Below are 15,483 nucleotides of genomic sequence, written 5' to 3'. Positions count from 1 at the left end.
TTCCCTGTGCAGAAGCTTTTTATCTTGATGAAGTCCCAATAGTTCATTTTTGCTTTTGTTTCCCTTGCCTTTGGAGATGTGACTAGCAAGAAGTTGCTGTAGCCGAGGTCAAAGAGGTTGCTGCCTGTGTTCTCATCTAGGATCTTGATGGTTTCCTATCTCACATTTAGGTCTTTGATCCATTTTGAATTTATTTTTGTGTATGGTGTAAGAAAGTGGTCCAGTTTCATTCTTCTGCATGTTGCTGTCTAGTTTTCCTGACACCATCTGTTGAAGAGACTGTCTTTTTTCCATTGGATATTCTTTCTTGCTTTGTCGAAGATTAGTTGACCGTATAGTTGTGGGTCCATTTCTGGGTTCCTTACTCTGTTCCATTGATCTATGTGTCTCTTTTTGTGCCAGTACCATACTGTCTTGATGACTAGAGCTTTGTAATATAGCTTGAAATCCAGAATGGTGATGCTTCCAATTTTGTTTTGCTTCTTCAGGATTGCTTTGGCTATTCAGGATCTTTTGTGTTCCATACAAATTTTAGGATTGTTTGTTCTAGCTCTGTGAAAAATGCTCTTGGTATTTTGATAAGGATTGCATTAAATGTGTAGATTGCTTTGGGTAGCATAGACATTTTAACAGCGTTTGTTCTTCCAATCCATGAGCACAGAATGCTTTTCCATTTTTTTGTGTCCTCTTCAATTTCGGTCATAAGTGTTGTATAGTTTTCAGAGTACAGAACTTTACCTCTTTAGGTTTATGCCTAGGTATCTTACTGTTTTTGTGCAATTGCAAATGGGATCGATTCCTTGATTTCTTTGTCTGCTGCTTCCTTATTGATGTATAGAAATGCAACAGATATCTGCACATTGATTTTTATCCTTCAACTTTGCTGAATTCATGTATTAGTTCTAGCATTTTTTTTTTTTTTTTTTTTGGTGGAGTCTTTTGGGTTTTCTATATAGAGTATCATGTCATCTGCAAATAGTGAAAGTTTGACTTCTTCCTTGCCAATTTGGATGCCTTTTATTTCTTTTTGTTGTCTAATTGCTGAGGCTAAGACTTCCAGTACTCTGTTAAATGGTAATGGTGATAGTGGACATCCTTGTATTGTTCCTGACCGTAGGGGAAAGGCTCTCAGTTTTTCCCCACTGAAGATGGTATTAGCAGCAGGTCTTTTATATATGGCCTTTATTATGTAGCCCTCATATCTTTTTCAAGAAGAATTGCTCTATAAATAGGTGTAGATTTGGTGTATCCCGACAGCAGGTGAATTCAAGTTCTTCCTACATTGCCATCCTGGACCAGAACTCCTTCACAAAATATTTTTTATTTTTTATTTTTTTAAGATTGTATTTATTTATTTGAGAGAGAATGAGAGAGTGAGAGCATGAGAGGGAGAGAGAGAGCATGAAAGGGGTGAGGGTCATAGGAGAAGCAGACTGTCTGCTGAGCAGGGAGCACGATGTGGGACTCGATCCTGGGACTCCAGGATCATGACATGAGCCGAAGGCAGTTGCTTAACCAACTGAGCCACCCAGGCGCCCACAAAATATTTTTTTTAAAGAGTGGTAACGGGAGGTATTTTCTCCAAATTCATGAGACAGGGAAAGATGGTTTTCTTATTCGCTCAAGCCCAGTGCAAAGGGCTTTAGAACATTTGCCCCCATCAAGGTCAGCCCAGCAATAAATTCACTGCACACTCAATGAATGATCTTCAAAACTCTGAGAGAAAAGAAGCTCTCTAAGAAAGTCTAAAATCCAGGGCGCCTGGGTGGCTCAGTCGTTAAGTGTCTGCCTTCGGCTCAGGTCATGATCCCAGGGTCCTGGGATCGAGCCCTGCATCGGGCTCCCTGCTCGTCGGGAAGCCTGCTTCTCCCTCTCCCACTCCCCCTGCTTGTGTTCTCTCTCTGGCTGTCTCTCTCTGTCAAATAAATAAATAAAATCTTTAAAAAAAAAAAAAAAAAAAGAAAGTCTAAAATCCAAAAATAGCTGTTTAGATGACTGGTCCAAAGGAGCACTGGAGATGATCGATTATTGACACATTCTCTGAGAATGTTGAGGAGCTCACAACACCTGAGAGAGCTGCAGGAACTCACACCTGTGGTGGTTTTCTCCTGTACGTTGTGGGCTGCTGCAATGATGGGGTGAAGTGACATTATTGTCTACTCTGGAGGCTCAGAAACTTCAGTGGTCAAAAGGGATCCTCCTTAGTGGTCACAGCAGTCCAGTAAGTGCTTCTTCCTGTGACATTAGGTGGATATGAGATAGCAGCATTCCCTAAAGTTATCTAGAAGGCTTGTTGAAACTCACATTGCTGGGCCCATTCCCAATGCCCAAGGTTCTGATCCAGTACATGTGGAGAAGGGTATGAGGGATTTACATTTTTAATGAGTGCCTAGGTGATGTTGATGTGGCTGCACTGGGCCACCCCTGCTTTACATCTAGGGCTAGTGACGGCAGGAAGATTGTCCAAGAACTAAAACAACATAAGTAAATCAGGAAGCTGGCCATACAAAAAGAACACAGGCTGAGTGTGCCGAGTGAAAGGAATGCACAGAATAGCAGACATCATGGCCATTCTTTTCCTCTAATTTAAATAGAATAAAATCATTCCATTTCAAGAGAAAATAACCAGAGGGAAAGGCATTTTAAGGGGTGACATGTAAATATTCTCTAAGCTCAACTAAATGTGTCATGTAGTTCATAAATTACTCATCTAGCCCACCATAAGTAGTTTGTTGCAACTACGCGGTCACGGTGGGCATGCCGTAGTTGTGTTTTTTGAAAAACATGTTGATGATGCATTAATTTTGCAGCAAGCGTGCAGTGGGTTTCAGAGGTTTGGAGAGGAGAAGTGACTCAGGCTATCTGGAATCATTCCCATCCAATCAGAGAATTAGTTACTCAACACCAGTATTTATTAGCGAAATATATGCAAAGTTGCAAGAAATCTCTTGCTATCTGTTGCTTTCCTTTCTTCCAGAAGGCAGATTCCTTGCTCCTGGCCTGATCTGTGGACACTACTCTGCTTCCAGTGGAGTCCCGGAGTCACTCGGCACCTCATTCTCCCAGCAGTGACGTGTGGTCATCGTGTGCATGTTCTTGTGCAGCATGTCGCATGCCCGGTTCCGCCGTAGCTGCTTCAACCAAAGAGTTCAGACAGAGTGCCTGATCTCCTTGGTTTCTGGGATTCATAATCTTTTATTTTTACGTGTTTGGAATCCTAATTCCATTAATGCAGTTGAAATATCTCGACATCTTGACTATATTTGGAGAAAGTGCTTAAGGAGTTAATTTCAGTGAAGTGAGATCATTTTGGTGGGGGCTTAATATGATAGGAATTTTGTCCTCAAAAGGAATGTTGGAGGTGTACCAGGTTGGCCCACTGGCTAGCACACGGGGCTCTTGATCTGTGGTCATGATTTAGGGTCCTACATTGGGCATATAGTAATTAAAAAATAAGTAAATAAATAAATATTATTTTAAAAAGAAGTGGAAGAGCACCAGAGATCTCTTTGCATGTATACACAGAGGAAAGGTCATGTGTGAACACATGGGAAAGGCAGCATTCTTCAAGCCAGTGAGAGAGGCTTGTCTAATAACTCACCCTGCTGGTTCTTTGATTTGGGACTTACAGCCTGCTGAATTGTAAGAAAATAAATTTCTGTTTATGCCATGTTGCCTATAGTATTTTTTTATGACAGACCGTACAAAATCGTACTTGATATCAACTAAGTCAGAAATTAAAGGTCACCCGTGATAGTTCACCTGAACGTATATAAACTGTTAATGAAGTTTTTAAGTGCTAGTGAATTAATCCTTATAAAGTCTCTGTGAATTTTGCTCCGTCATGCTGATATTTCTATAGTAAAGACTACCTTGCCTGTCCTCTGCATTGTTAAAACATATTCATACTTACTTTCATACACTGATCTTATCCCCTACTTTCAAAGCAAAGTTAGCCTAACACATTTCTCACACTGTATTTTGAATAATCATTTTTAAAATGAAAATCTGATTGCATCAATACTCTGCTTCCAAGTCTTTTATCAATTTCCACTCAGTTTATTATTACATTATCTGCCTTTTCTTAACTCTCTAACTATATCTGCACCATCTCCCTGTGGGACTCAGCTATATTAAATGAAACAAATACAGAATTTAAATGAACAATTGTTAATGTTATAAAAGGTGATGCTAAGATATGCAGAATACAATCCAGAAAGAACAAGTATGGAATTTCAGAGTTAAATAGTTTGAATAAAAGCAGGCTTAGGATGCTCCTAACCCAGTATGTGAAAAGAAAAGTGTCAGATTTTTTTGCTGTAACCTTAAGGCAGGATGTGTTTCTTAGTCATATCCACATCCCTGGCTTCCAAGACAGTGTCTGTCTCAATAAATGCTCTTAAAAAAGATTAAGGAGCTGTCATTTCCACTAGGGAAACACCTAGAAAATTCAGGAGGATAGCCAAGAGAGGGGTGGAAAGCCTGCCTCTCTTTCTCACAGAAGAGTGAAGGCTTTTTCTCTCTACACTTATGACTTCAGCAAAGCCAATCTTCATTAATATATATTCTTCCAGTTCCTATATTCCCATATTAATGTTTTGATGTTTCTCTCACTTAAATCTTCCTTTAATTAAAATTATGGTTCTCTCTCCTCAACTAATAAACCCTGGGTGAGTGGGACTAAGAATCTCTTCCCTAGAGTTCAGCACTTCATAATGATTATCCTATGTTTACTGAATAAAAAGCAGAGAAAGCAAAAATTTTTTTTACAATTGTACTACGTTGCAGGCAAAGATTTCTGTTCACTGACAACCACCATGGACATGACACAGTTTTTGAGGAATGAGTGAACATATGATATTTACAGTGTCTAAAATAGACAAGTAATTAGTACTGAATTATACAAGAAACAACTACAAGTTAAGAAAAACACATAATCACTAATAGATAAGCAATCAATTTTTAGAATTGGAAATCCAAAAAGTGAAAATAGCACTGGTAGAGCTGTTTAGAATACAGAGCTAATCAGAAACATGCTAATTAAAATAACAAATTAATAGTCATTTGTAATAAGAATGTCTTGGCAACATTTAAAAAGCTGGATAATGCTAAGTGTTGCTGAGGGCTTGGAGGTACCATGTCCTACTGGTGCAGCCATTCCGGAGAGTAATCAGGTGCTACATTGTCAAATTAAATAAATGTGACCTATATTCGAGCCATTCTACTATGTATATTTTCCAGGAAAATACTTAGGCCCATGAACAGCTTTAAAGGATGATATACATTGCTTCATTATTTGTACAGCTTTGGAAGCTACTGGTATTGCCTCACTGGGAGAGTATATAGTAAAGAACTTTTGGGAGCGCCTGGATGGCTCAGTCGTTAAGCGTCTGCCTTCAGCTCAGGTTATGATCCCAGGGTCCTGGGCTTGAGCCCCGTATCGTGCTCCCTGCTCAACAGACAGCCTGATTCTCCCTCTCCCCTGCTGTGCTCTCTCGCGTTGTCTCCTCTCAAATAATAAATAAATAAAATCTTAAAAAAAAAAAAAAAAACTTTTGGAAATAATTAATCATTATGCAGTAGTTAGAAACAACTGATTAGAAATGCATGTAGCAATGCAAATGAATCCTAAAAATGAGGCTCAGTGAAAAATTCCATTTACATAAATTAAAAATACATGCTCATAAAATAATAATACATATTTTCCAATAATATGTTTAAGCAGAAAGTTAAGCATCAAATACATTAGAATTGATGAGGAAAGGAAGGATGGGATCCAGGCTTAGAGATGTAAGGGAAATTTAATGTTTCCTGAATATGATCTTCAACTGGGTGTGTTTAATGTAGAATATCGAAATTTTGAAATCTTCTGTCCGTATATATCCAAAGTGAATCAGGATTTTCATGGAAATTATGTTTGTGTATATGTAGGCACACATATCAGTATCTTTGTGATTACTGCTACCCTGGGGATAATTTTCTGTGTTTTCAACCTGTCTCTTAGACACTAGGTTTTATAGAGGTCTATCACCTAAAATTTAAAAAATCATCTGTGTGAATGGTGCTAGTGCTTTAAGTATTCAGTTTGTCAGTCCAGATTTTGCCTCTGAACTTTGCAAGGTACTGAGGGTGACATGGTCACATGGTAGCGTGAAGGGTTTTGGCTTTGCTCAGAACCTTTTCCTACCACTGCTCCCATGATCTACAAAAGCTCTTATTGTTGAATATATATTAGAGGTCTGGCCTAATGCACTGTAATGGCCACTGTTGAACTCTGAATCCTTGTCACAGCTCAAGAAAACATATGTAGTGGAACACAGGTGGAATGGCTGGAAAAATAAATATCATCTCAGGACCAGAAAACCCATCTATCATGAAATTCTTCCCACTGAGTTCAAACTGAGTATGCAGCAAGGCCAGAAAAAATCTAAAAGAATTTATTCTCCATTTTAGAGGCCTAGCAGATGATTGCTGTGCAATTAAAGAAAAATATATTTGGCCATTGCTATTTATGTTACCCTAGTCAGTGGTTCTCAGCAGGCACCATTTTGCTCCCCAAGAGACATTTGCCAATGTTTAAAGACATTTTTGTCTCAACTAGCTGGCTTTTAGCAGGTAGAACCCGGGATGATGGTAAACATCCTGTAACATACAGAACAGTCTCCACAAGAAAGAATGATCTGGCCCAATATGTCAGTAGTGGTAGGGTTGAAAACCCATGCCCTGGGCTAAAAGGTTAAGTAAATCAAATGTGTTCTTAGTGCCCACACAGCCTGAAAAGCAACCTTCACCTCCTTTGACCTTGCCTGGACTGCTCTTCTAAAGATATCTGTGTGGTTTCCTCCCACTCTTCTTTCAGGTTCTAAGTCAAATGCAGCCTTCTCAATGAGACTCTCTTTGACCAACTTATTAATATTGGGATTCTTATTTCACTCCTTGAAAATCCCTATCCGTCTGCCTTGCCTTATTTTACTCCATATACTTACCAACTCATGGAAGATGCTTTATTTATTTTATTTCTAAATAGCTCTATTAAAATTTAAGCAACCTTTATTATTACTGGATCTCCAATGGTGGGACGAGTACCTGACACAGAATAGTTGCTCAATAATTTCTTATTGAACAAATGAATGAACTCAGTCCCAAGACTCTTACTTCAAATCAGATGTGCCATCTTTTTTTTAGGTTTAGGCATTTTCACTCAGTCTTGAAATAATACTGATGATGGCATGAGCTTACCCTACTTTCTTATATCCTCTTCTCTATAACAAAGACTAAGGGAAATGGGAAGCTTATCCAGCTTCCTTGTGAAGATTCATAAAAAAAAATCTTTGTTCACATTCAAGTGTCATATTCTGTTAAATTTCTTTCATTTATTAACATCTAAAAGAGCACCTAAACTGAAGATTAAAAAAAAAAAAAAAAAAAAAACAGATTATAGTTTTCAGTGGTGGTTTTTTTGCAAGAGAAAGTCAAGATCTGGCAAACAGGTCTGCACTTATCTACCGTGGTGATTTTCCTATCCCTGCCAGTCCATACATACCACTCTCTTGTCCACACTCATGGGAAGATGTGGACAAGAAAACTCCCCTGATGGGTATAAGGGTGTTATGTACTCAGAGCCCTCTCCACTTACAACTGTTACCATTCTTGTCCATAAAGAAATGGTATATGCTTGGAACCAATAACCACTATATGCTAATTACCCTTTACTGTTTTTCTAAATAAAATTATTTTTGAAAATCACTGTTACCCTGTTTTTCCCCTACCGTTATATTTTGGGTACACTGAGGTGGTTAAATTGATCATTTTCCACATAGGCTACATCTCAGTGGTAAACCACATTCATAGAATGCTCTAATTATGAGAGTCTAATCAGCAACAGCTCTCTTAAGAACTTTACATTTCATTGGATCTCTAGACTTTTCTTAGAAATAGAGGGGCAGTTTTGGTTGCCTCTTACAACATCTACATTGGTCATGGTTCCCTCAGAAAATAGAATGCTAACTCAAAAAGGTCTGATTGAATTTGGTGAAGGTTTTATGTAAGAGGCAAGGACAGGATTAAGGGGACCAATAAGGAATGCTGGGACAGCCGGAAAGGTGCTGTGGGAATCCTTTCACCTCCCCTAATACTGGGAGGCAGGAGGAGGAAAAGCTGTTAGTGGAACCCTTCATAAGGCCATGAAGGAGCAGGTGCTTAGGAGGAGCTATAGGGCTTTAAAGGAACAAAAGTAGCTAATACCAAAATGTCATTAGTACTATCAAAACTGTCCATAAGTCACTGTATAACAGTATCACGGGCCCTCTCCCTTTCTATAAGGAAGAGGACAAAATGAGCTCAAGGTGCTGCCCATTGAGAGAAATTCCCTTTACCTGGTCTGTCAAGGCTCTCGGTCTGTAAGGCTGTGATGCAGTAAACTTGCGCTGTCAGCTGGTCCCCACAGACGTGGGCAGAATCATCCACAAGTCAGGTCCATATTTTTCCTGATTCTTTGAACTTGTCTCAGGGAACTCCCCTGGAAGCCATAGGTGTGGGTTAGAGGGAGGAGGAGCTAGTAGAAGTAGGTACCGTAAGAGTATGAGCCACATGCGTGTACAATTTACTTGTGCTATTAAAGCTGCTTTGCACCAGTATCCTACATTTCATTTCATCTAAAGAAATGGAATATTGATATATAAATTCAAATGTATGAGTATATGTGTCAGCTAGCACATAATCGACAATGGGAAGCTGAGGTTGCATGCTCACTTGATTTCCCGTACCCACACATTCACTCTCTTATCAGCGTCTAGAGCAAACTAGGGCCTCATTTTCAAATGGTGTTGGAAGAGGTCAATGAGAGGACGTGACCTCTGGTTGACCCGGGAGCTAAACCCAGGCAGTCGGAGGCTCCCCATCAACACCTGTGCACCAAACGTACGTCCTGCGCATGTTCACAATGCCTGAGCTGTTGGCCAGGAGGCAGCCCGGAGAGAGCGCCCGCCTGCTCCGTATATTGTGACCGAGCCCGGCGACCGCCTCTGTAAACTTTAAGATGCTGGTGGTGGAGGTGCCTGGCTGGCTCATTCGGTAGAGCATGTGATTCTGGATCACTCAGGATCATGAAGTGAAGAGCCACGCTGAGCGGGGAGCTTACTTAAAAAAATAAAATAAAATTCTGGCGATGGGTGTGGAGATCTCGTCTTTCGGCCCCCAAAACAAGCCTCATGGGTAAGTTCCCTTGTTTCTTAAACCCGCCCCGCATCCATCCTGAGTGGCCACCTCTGTCTTGGCCCTCTCCTTGCCCTCTGCCTATGAGCGCCCAATTTGTGAACCCACAAAAGGGAAAAGTTTTTGGTAGAATATAGCATTGCCTTCCTCCAGAACTCTAGGGCTCTCTGCTCTGATTCGTGTTTGTGCTTTGTCTCTATGCCAAAGACACTTTAAGTATCATGTGCTCAGGCATTTTGAATCACAGTCTGAGCTTGCTATAGAATTCTCTCTCATTTGAGGCCTTCGTCAAAAGTGGCTAGCTCCTGAGTTACCGAAATTGATCAGAAAAGCACTCCTAAGCACGGTCTGTTTTGCTTCACAGTTGCAAGAACTCGTTGTGGTAAGTTTGAGTTGTAGGAACTTGTTTCTCATTTTAAAGGGAGTATCCCAATGTTCCTTAGACTATTGGATACCTAGTAACTTCCATGATGTGGCAAGTGAACTTTCCAAGGATTATATGCCTGTATTTTGCCATCTAGGGTGCTGGCTACTTCTTTGTGACAAGATTCAGTTAGCATAATCAATGTAATAGACCAGAGCGTTGATCTGTGGGATCTGAATAAAACCAAAGTCCCCTTTAAGCTTTTGAGGTTGGCATTAATCTCTGACATCCTCTGGTGATGTGGTAGTGTTTTGGCTTACTATTTTGGAAGAAGGGCTCAGCTCCACAGTCTTGAAATTGGCCCTTCTCTTTTTTAATAGCTCCCACCCCATGGATTCAGGAGCCAGTGTGGAATTTATGTTAGATACTTCATAAGTCTTGGCCAGTATATACTCAGTAACTAAGAACAGTCTGAACCCACTGTTAAATGAACTTAGCTCAAGACCCATTCTACATCTGATTTCCCTAAGCCTCCATTTGGATCGGCAGATCAAGGTAGCATTCCAACTCCCCGGGGAGTAGAGACAACTCATAGCTAGCATCTAATAATTCCCAAAAGTTTACGGCACTTTATTTTCCCTAGTGCCCATACATCCTAGTAAATGGCTATCATTCCCTCTAGGAAAAGGCTTGAGGAATCACTGTGATCACTTCTGGCTGCATTGCAAGGATATCCTTCAATGTGACTTAGCCTCCCCATCAGTCAAGGCTCTCTGAGTTTCTGAACTGACTTGAGTGTAGGAAATGGGTAAGTATACCCACTTTGGCGACTGAGTCAGATTTTTGCTCACTCTAGCAAAAATTTGAAATATTAGAAAGCTGAAAACAATATTCCATTTCACCATTCTACCAAAATTTAGGCTCTAGCAAGTGTTTTATATTTATTTGGGTCACCCGAGGATGCCCTTACTTTCTCTCTTCCTGAATTTACTAATTTTTAGATATCTTATGAGCCTGAGAGCCTGCATTCTTTACTTTTATTGCTCAATTCATTGATTCCAATGGGAAGGACGAGGGACACACTGTGATCATTTTATTGATAATTATTCATGTATTTATTTGACAAATGTTTATTGAACATTACTACATATCAGAAACTGTTCTAGGTACTGGAGATACACCAGTGAGTCTATCAGGAAAAATATCCCTGCCCTCATAAGCAACTTGCATACTAGCAGGTGAAGACCAGTAATAACCAACATGACATACGTAAAATATTATATTGCATGTTAGATAGTAATACAAATCGTAAAATACAATACAAAAGGGGGATAGAGATGGTGAGAATGGGGAGAGTTTGTAATAGCATGATTGCAGTTTTAAATAGGTTAGCTAGGTAAGTCCTTACTGAGAAGGTGACATTTAAGACCAGAAGGAGGTAAGGGAGTGAGCTCCACAAGTATCTGGTCAGAACAATCAGGACAGGGAAAACAGTAAGCATGGTGATCTTTGGGAGGGAACAGCACCATGTATGTTTGAGGAACAGAGATGACTAATAAGTGATGCAGAAATAATTGAAGAAATATAAATTAAATGCTAGCAAAGCTTAAAATTAACACTAGTAGAATTCAAAACAATGTACACCTTTTTCGTCATTAGATAAGATAAAATCAAACAAATGAGTTTCCCATTACTGTTAGAAAGCAATGAGGGAATTTTTAATGATATGTGGGATGCTCACAAAATGAGCTGAATGCACAGCTCTCTATGGTATGTGAGCCCAGAGCTTTAAAATTATATATCATTTTGAAATAAATAATGTAAGGCAGGAAAAAAATTCACCAAAAAGTTTTCTGAGTTGTGGGATTTGAGTAATATGTGTTTTCTTCCTTAGTCTTTTCTATATTGTCTACAGTGTCTGCAGTTTTGCTTTGTTTTGTTTTCTCTAAAGAAACTGTGTAATATAACAGTTAAGAGCCAAGGATGTGAATTAGACAAACCTGGATCTATTTACTTGCTAACTGTGTTACTTTGGATAAATGATGTTAGCGGTATCCATATATGTAAAATAGAATAATAACCATGTAGAATTATTTTAGATCATTAAATGCAGTACTATTTTTAAAGGTGTTAATATAGTGCCTACTTTGTCATAAATAATAAATAGTAACATTATTCTTAATCAAAAGTACAGCTTTTGTAATCAGATAATTTTTAAGTAATCTCTACACCCAATGTGGGGCTTGAACTCACAACCCCAAGATCAAGTTGCATGTTCTATCAACTGAGCCAGCTCGGCACCCCTGTAAGCAGATAATTTTTTAAAGAATAGAAAGAGATAAAACCCAGTAACTCACACGTATACCTGTTAAATGATACCCTCTCTTCACTGAACTGTAAAGTAGTGATATTTCAGAGGGATTTCTACTCAAAACTCCCTTCACAGACACTGCTTTTTAAGTTACCATTTGTGTATGTGTGTGTTGAGATCCTGTAGGATCTACTCTCCTAGCAAATTTCAAGAGTACAATACAGTATTGTTATAGTCACCATGCAGCACGTTAGATCCCCTGAAAGTATGCATCTTTAACTGAAAATTTGTACCCTTTGACCACCCTCTTTCAATAGTTCAAACAAGATCCTCATTCTGATTAATAGCAGTATAGATAAGAAGTGGTGTTATAATTACTAAAAAAAAAAAAAATGCATTTTTTTTTTTTTTTCTCATTTTACAAGTGTTACATGATAGGGACACCTGGGTGGCTCAGTCGTTAAACGTCTGCCTTCGGCTCAGGTCATGATCCCAGGGTCCTGGGATCGAGCCCCACATTGGGCTCCCTGCTCTGCGGGAAGCCTGCTTCTCCCTCTCCCACTCCCCCTGCTTGTGTTCCTTTTCTCGCTTTGTCTCTCCCTGCCAAATAAATAAATAAAATCTTTAAAAAAAAAAGTGTTACACGATTATTATGGACTGTTTTTAATAGGTAGATCATATAAGGAAAGCATGTAGTCAAAGACAACCAGATAATCACTATAATCTATATGTGTTTCCTACCAATATTTTACAGCAATATTTAAAAATAATTTTAATCTGAAAAATGTTTAAGGTATATGTATATTATTTGACTAATGCAAATTGACACTTGTGAAATGAATTTTAGTTTTTCATAACTTAAAAAATAACATGAATGTTTTGCTTAAGGCATTTAAAACATACTAAATATGTACTTAGATTTAAGTTTTCAATAAAGTAAAAGAGAATCATATTTTATAATATGACCAATTCAAATATTGCTCTTGTATAGCACCAGACTGAAATAATATTTTTTAAAGATCTATTTATTCATTTGAGAGAGAGAGAGCGTGTGCACGCACACACGCAACCCTGAGTAGGGAGAGGGGCAGAAGGGGAGGGAGAGAAGCGACTCCCTGCTGAACAAGGTGCCCGTTGCCACAGGGCTTGATTCCACGACCCTGACATTAAATGACCTGAGCTGAAACCAAGAGTCAGACGCTCAACCAACTGAGCTACCCACGTGCCCCAAAATAACATTTTAAAACACAGTTTGACTAAATGTGTTTTTTGTTGGAATAACTATAAACCACCACATAATTACCATTTTAATCTAATTTATTTTCTTCTAAAATATGATTAAAATGCTAATCATATAAGTGATGCATGAACCAAGGGAAATTACAGTCTTTTTCATTGTTTTAAAGTGCTTATTCCTAGGCCATGCAAATCTGTCAGCATATTTTCAATCTAATGTACCAAGGTCAAATGCACTCTAGAGATATTTCTTAATGGAATTTTTAGGCGAGTCCATGCTGTTGTACAGTAGACTAAACAATTTGATGACCAGCACATTTGGAATATATATTATGTAATTTCAGAGAACTTTGGAAATGCAGGCGTGCCTTTTAAATGCTAAATAGTATCTTTGAATGTTCTTTCTGAAGAAAGATGGAAGAAATAATTTTGCTGACTTTTTTCCAGTGAAACAAAGTGCAGATGAATTGTGATTGTAAATTTAATTCTTTCAGCTATGACTTTAGTAGACTAAAAGCATGTACAAAAATACTCAAAAGGAAAATAAGATAGAATGCCTGGAAGAACTTGGCTGTCATTAATTTGTTAACACTTGTTCACTGTTATGGAAGGCAATTTGGGTCTCCATCCATTAACTAACTTGTGAATATTACTCTGAATTAAGAGTATTTTATGTTACTAAATATATATTAAAGCACATTAACTAAGCTATTAACTCTATTTTAAGTAATTTTGCCCCAATCCATTTTATTACTATGGCAAGAATTCTATAGCATTTATCACAATGAAATTTGATGTTGAGTAGTTATTCTGTCCTTGAAATAATTTCCTCCCTTGTATTCTATCAGGTTTACTGTTTATCTATATGTCATTTTTTTTACTCCTTCCGCTTCCCTCACATGTTAGTGGCGGTTTTGAAAAACAGTCTTTGTATGCCCAAAGTCTCTTCCTTGAATATGTTCATCCAATCTTTTTTACTTGATTTGCCAAGTGTATACAGATAATAACCAAATGTTAGTCTCAACTCTTTCCAGTTGTCAATTTCTAATTCCCATCTCTATCTGTCCCTTTCCAGTTAGTTTACCACTAAGTTTCAAAAAATCCATCTGAGATATCTCATCAATCTCTTCTCTCCTCTCCAATATCTGTTGCTGTAGCCATAAATAAGATAGGTAAGATCTATAGCTCTGGACAGTGCTAGCCAATAGAACTTTCTGCAGTGATGGAAATGTTCTATATCTGTGTTGTCCAATATGGTAGCCATTAGGGGGGCTGTTGAACACTTGAAATGTGGCTAATGCGAATGAGGAACTGAAACTTTAATTTTAATTAACATTCATTTAAAATTGAATGCACACTTAAGACTAGTAGCTACTATCTTGTAGAGCACAGCTATAGAATGTTTTTGGTAGTCTGAATGGGTCTCAGAAATTCCAAGATACATGCCTTTGGATCGCTGCACTCTTAAACACAGGAAGCTGTACATATTACTCTGCTACTTAAGACTTTCACTGCCTCCTCTTATGTTACTACTTAAACCAAATTCCGTAGGCTCATATATAATGTGTTTCCATCACACTTTTCCAGTCACATGCCCTTTAATCCCATCCTTACATACTCCAATCCCATCCAAACTGACTGAATTATCTTTATTATCTTTATTCTGAGTTCCCTGCTTATGCTTTTTCCACACCCAGAATTTGATTCATAGTTATTCTCTTTTAGAAATCTTCTGCCCAAACTGCATTTCCAAGTCATCTTAATAGTTTTGGGTTTTTTTTTTTTTTTAATCTTTTTAAGGAAATTTCAAATGTATTTGGAATATAACAACAGAATGCATTTTGTGTAATTAGGTAGAGCAAAGTAATTTCCCCATCAGCTATTTCAGTGGACTAGAGTCTGGTTTTTATCAGAAGCCCCAGGATGCCTTAAGAATATTTGTCTGGGGGCGCCTGAGTGGCTCCGTCGTTAAGCATCTGCCTTTGGCTCAGCTCAGGATCCTGGGGTCCTGGGATCAAGCCCCGCATTGGGCTCCCTGCTCCGCAGGAAGCCTGCTTCTCGCTCTCTGCTGCGCCTCCTGCCTGTGCTCTCTCTCTCTCTGTCAAATAAATAAAATCTTAAAAAAAAAAATTTGTCTGGGGCACCTGGGTGGCAAGGTTGGTTAAGTGTCCGACTCTTGGTTTTAGCTCAGGTCATGATTTCAAGGTCGTGAGATAGAGCCCCTGTCAGGCTCTGCGCTCAGCGTGCAGTCAGCTTCAGATTCTTTCCCTCTCCCTGCCCCTCCTGCTCATGTGCTCTCTCTCTCTCTTTTTCTCTCCTCTCTCTTTCTAAAATAAATTTAAAAATCTTAAAAAAAAAA

This window comes from Phoca vitulina, unplaced genomic scaffold, assembly GCF_004348235.1.
Source record: "Phoca vitulina isolate PV1807 unplaced genomic scaffold, GSC_HSeal_1.0 scaffold35, whole genome shotgun sequence".
Lineage (NCBI taxonomy): Eukaryota > Metazoa > Chordata > Mammalia > Carnivora > Phocidae > Phoca > Phoca vitulina.
The sequence above is the reverse complement of the archived record's forward strand: the minus strand, read 5'-3'. Positions refer to the sequence as shown.